Genomic DNA, 5206 nt, shown 5'->3' with positions numbered 1-5206 from the left:
CAAGTACCTGGGGATCCCGCAGGCAAATGGGAACCATGAAGAGGCCGCTAGAAAGGCTGCAACCACCAAGTACCTGCAGAGGGTCAGGCAAGTCCTGAGGAATCAGCTGAATGGTAAGAACAAGATCCGGACCATCAGCACGTACGCCCTGCCCGTGATCAGGTACCCTGCTGGGGTAATAGGCTGGCCAAAGGAGGAGATAGAAGCCACTGACATAAAGACAAGAAAGCTCCTTACCATGCATGGAGGGTTTCACCCCAAGTCCAGCACCCTGAGGCTGTACGCTAAGCGGAAGGAAGGGGGCCGGGGACTGGTGAGTGTCAGCACCACAGTCCAGGATGAGACAACGAACATCCAAGAATACATTGGGAAGATGGCCCCAACTGACCAAGTGCTCAGTGAATACCTCAGGCAGCAGAAACCCAAGAAAGAGGAAGGAGACGAGGAACCATCATGGAAGGACAGGCCCCTGCACGGTATGTACCACTGGCAGATAGAGGAGGTGGCTGATATCCAGAAATCCTACCAGTGGCTGGACAAAGCTGGACTGAAAGACAGCACAGAGGCACTAATCATGGCAGCACAAGAACAAGCTCTGAGTACAAGATCCATAGAGGCTGGGGTCTATCACACCAGGCAAGAACCCAGGTGCAGGCTGTGTAAAGATGCCCCAGAGACAATCCAGCACATAACAGCAGGGTGCAAGATGCTAGCAGGCAAGGCATACATGGAACGCCATAACCAAGTGGCCGGCATAGTGTACAGGAACATCTGTCCCGAGTATAACCTGGAAGTCCCGAGGTCAAAATGGGAGATGCTCCCAAGGGTGGTGGAGAATGACCGAGCTAAGATCCTGTGGGACTTCCAGATACAGACGGACAAAATGGTGGTGGCTAACCAACCGGACATAGTGGTGGTAGACAAACAGAAGAAGACGGCCGTAGTGATCGATGTAGCGGTTCCGAATGACAGCAATATCAGGAAGAAGGAACACGAGAAGCTGGAGAAATACCAAGGGCTCAGAGAAGAGCTGTGGAGGGTGAAGATAACGGTGGTCCCCGTGGTAATCGGAGCACTAGGTGCGGTGACTCCCAAGCTAGGCGAGTGGCTCCAGCAGATCCCGGGAATAACATCGGAGATCTCTGTCCAGAAGAGCGCAGTCCTGGGAACAGCTAAGATACTGCGCAGGACCCTCAAGCTCCCAGGCCTCTGGTAGAGGACCCGAGCTTGAAGGATAAACCGCCCGCAGGGGCGTGCTGGGTGTTTATATATATATATATATCCCCAGTTTATCTCAGTTAACGAGAGGAGAAGGCATGTGTTTGGCTCCTTGACATAGTGGACATTGAGTTGTTGTGTGGGGCACCAGTAGTCCATGTCTGTTGCTGTAACATAGTTCATGTTTGCTGAGAGATCTTTTACTTTGTGGTAATCTTAAATGCGTAGTTTTATAGACAAAAACCACCAGGTCATTGAGTGTTCCCTTAGTGCTAATGTATAAGAGATGTTGGTGCACTATAACTGAAGTAGGGGAGACCGGGGATAGTTGTAACATTTTTGACATTTCTGTCTGTAAATTGGAGCTCTTTTAAGGTAGTGGATTCAAAATGTAATGCAAAGTATTTACATGACTCGGTTATTAAATAGTGTGTATGGAGTTAAATCAGGGCCATAATGTTTGTGTAGTTAAAAGAAAAATTTGAAATCGAAAATATGTAAACTGAAAGCAAAAGTCACATTTTTAGAGTGAACTTTGAAAAAGAAAGAGTTGGATTTAAAATAAAATCAAACGTTTTGAATATTTGTATTATTTCTCTGAGTAAACTTTATTTTAAAATTTTCAGTAATCTTCTTTTCATTATTATTATTTTTAAAAAATCTATTCAGTCTCAGATTACATTTTTTCAGATTCAGATCTTTTAAATTAATGTACAAAAAAAAAATTCTTCAGGTTCGGATTTTTCTCTCAGCTTCAATTTTTTTTTTCACTTTCAGATCTCTATTTTTCAGTTACAGACTTTTGGCCCTGTTTTGGCCTGGTGGGCGTGGCTACACAGAGAGGGGCGGGGAATCATGAGTGACAGCAGACCGCTGCAGGCTCAAGATGGTCCATTTTTCATGTTGCCTTCAGGAAACCTGGGAATGAACATAATTTATCAAACACCTCCTGCACTGTATTATTTGATAATGTTTAGAAAACATGTCTTGCATAACTGCTAAAACTCAGTAACTAAAGCTCTTTCAAGCAGTGATGTGTACAAATTACGCCGTTACTGATCAATTATGAGACGTTTTCCCAGCCACTACGTGAGAAGTGGTCATTTCCCATGCTCTCAAAGTAGCGCGCATTGTATCGGGTGTTAACTTGTCCCTCAGTGAACGATGGCGTCGTCTTCCAACAACACTGCTGGCGCGAACAATCAGGTGAGTGTTTAAGTTTGGAACAATTACACTGCAGTCTGTGAATACTACGAATTTAAGAAGTGGCTATTGTTACGGTTAATTTTTCGGCTATTCTGTTTTTTTTATTTTATAACGTTTTTTGCTGAAATGCTAGCTCAACAGAAACGCCTCGCTATCATTTTCGGCTGAAACTTACGTCCTAGTTGATCTGTAAGCTCTCTGTGTTAGCTCTGTGACAGACTGGCAACCTGTCCAGGTCGCCTCTGTCACCTTAAGGCTGGTATAACCTCCCCCAGCCTGTGACCCAGAATTGGATAAGTGAAAGAGAAACACATGGATGGAAAGTAAATATTAGACAATGTATTGTTTTCTATTAACCGTATTTCTACTAATGAGTCTTTACTTCCTGTTTGTCTATTTTCTATTTACTTTATTAAGATGTTTCATACCAAAAAGAGTTAAAAGTCAAAGGAGGAGCAGATGCCATTCTGGAGTGTTCTGGTCCCACAGATGCTACTTTAATAATGATGAGGTGGGAAAGGTCTGACCTGCAGTCAGAGGATATTGTCATCATCTTCAGAGATGGTCGGTTTGAAGAAAACCTCCAGCATGAACTATTTAAAGGTAGAGTGGAGATGAAAGATCCAAAATGGAAGGAGACTGGAGACTTTTCTGTGATTCTCAAACATGTCACCACGAACGACGCTGGAACATATGAATGTGAAGCTGGATATGATGGACAGAAACCACAGTCTCTAAACAGAGTCACTTTGAAGGTTGAAAACTCAGGTGAGTTTAATTTCAGCTTCTTCTTGGTTATGGATGTGACAGCACAACACAGGTATTATATTATACTGTATTGTATAATAGTCTGTACACTGTGTTTGCTAAACCGATTAAATTAAAATGAATTCAAAACTTGTTAAACTAATCAACAGCTCAAATTCTTGTGCTACTGGTTCATCTTGCTAACATCAGATGGCCACACATTGTCTCTCCTCACGAACTGCATCACAGCAAATGTTGTTGTAATGATTTTATACTTGAGAAATTCTTGACCCAAAGGCATAATTTTAGTGACTTTTAAATAACATGCTGTAGAGAGTCAGAGGCTAGAGTTGAGAGTTGTTGATCCTCCAGGTAAGTGAGCAGTGTGTGTGTGTGTGTGTGTGTGTGTGTGTGTGTGTGTGTGTGTGTGTGTGTGTGTGTGTGTGTGTGAGATCAGAGGTGAAGCTGCTTCCTGGTTGTTGATGTTTGTTTCTAAAGATGTTGTTGATGAGACTTTGTAGAAAGCAGCTGGTCTGAGTGATGTGATCAGAGTGCAGTAGATAATGTCTGACAGCAGTTTGAAGAGGAAATGGATTCTGTTCTGTTCTTCACTCATCACCTACCTGACAGCTGACACCTCACACCTGTTTCTCAACTGCAGGTCAGACAGGAGGACACACAGAGGATGGAGGGAAGGAGGATGGACCTGCTGGACTGATAGTCGGTCTTTCAGTTTCTGTTGTGCTTCAAAACACCTGGATCACCTGTATGGACAAAAAAACAAACAAACAGAAGAGAAAGCAAACAACAAAGAGCAACATAATAAAAAACAGCACCATCACAATAAACTAGCTAGCAGTAGATAACAGTAGATACTGAATATTAAACGATATTGTGCAGCACGCAAGATAGACAGCGCACAATGTGCTTTGAGGCAGCAGCCAAGAAAGGTGTAGTCCGCGTCTGTGAACACCCGTGTGTACACCTGTGTGGATCAGCATGCTTGTATTCCAAAGGTTTCTCCATGTAACGATCTGCTAGGGAGTGTGGGGAGCCATAGCCCCGTCCACCAGGGTATGAAGCAGGTATGGAGGAGATCCAGGCCCCAGATATCCAGAGGCCCCAGAGTACAAGGACCTGAGCAGGACCACCAAAAGGGGGGGAACCGTGTCACCCTCCTGGGAAGAGCTGAGTAGAGCCCCAAACGAGAGGTCACCCAGCAGCTACGGAGCAGAGGTCAGAGGGGGTTGCAGTGGCGTGCCCGCGGGCTCTACCGGGAGCCAGCTGTGCCAGAGAGGACCGAGCTTCAGGCCCAGAGGCCTGAGGGCACCACATCCCCCGGAAGGGGCCCAGCCAGGCCACAGGCGCCAGGCCCCGCCAATCGGCCACCAGGAGTGAGCCGGTACATACATGAGCGCCCAGCTCCAGTCGACAAGAACCACCAACACACCAACGTCTGAGGGCATCAGCCACCGGCAGGGAGTGTGGTGAGGGGAGATAGGCCTCCGTACTTTGGAGGGCCTGAGATGTACCCAGAGAGGTTGAGTCTAAGACCCAACCTGACATATAGACACAGACAAACAGGCACACGCGGACACAAACGTGCATTCCCACCCCATATATACAACCAAATACTCGGCACTCACCCAACGTGTAGACAGACACAAATAGACACTGCACAGACAGTCGCACTCCCCAAACATACTCTATATCCCAGGTCCAGGTACCTGGACCAGTGTGACAGGTCCTTTGGCGCGTTTCCAAATGAGCTCTACTCCTGCTGCTGTTGCAGGTTTTCAAGCTCAAAATGCAGAGTAACAGATGTTCTCAGGACAGATACTGTAATCAATAAAAAATGTAACTATGTGTGATGGAGTTATAAGTTAAAAATGGAATTTTGTGGCTGGGTAAATGTTAGGGTTTTTTTTTTGTTTGTTTTATTGTTTGTTTGTTTTTTACAAAGAGTTTTTTTTTCACCAACCCTTCTCTGCAGTGAAGAACAACTCTTTCACAGGCTTAATTTTTTTAAATAATT

General features: G+C 45.2%; 1 long non-coding RNA gene across 1 annotated transcript; it reads left to right on the top strand.

The window, feature by feature from the left end:
• Nucleotides 1-2239: 2239 nt before the first annotated feature.
• LOC146578896 (uncharacterized) lies at nt 2240-4059 on the top strand. Its single transcript, XR_014891566.1, has 3 exons — nt 2240-2424; nt 2842-3192; nt 3833-4059. It is a non-coding gene; the product is annotated as an uncharacterized LOC146578896 (long non-coding RNA).
• Nucleotides 4060-5206: the final 1147 nt, after the last annotated feature.

Source organism: Mchenga conophoros, linkage group LG3, assembly GCF_057382185.1.
Source record: "Mchenga conophoros isolate Kocher_MC1m ecotype Shallow Benthic linkage group LG3, M_conophoros_male_GT1.1, whole genome shotgun sequence".
Lineage (NCBI taxonomy): Eukaryota > Metazoa > Chordata > Actinopteri > Cichliformes > Cichlidae > Mchenga > Mchenga conophoros.
Note: the sequence above shows the minus strand (reverse complement) of the source record. Positions and strands in the feature narration are given on the sequence as shown.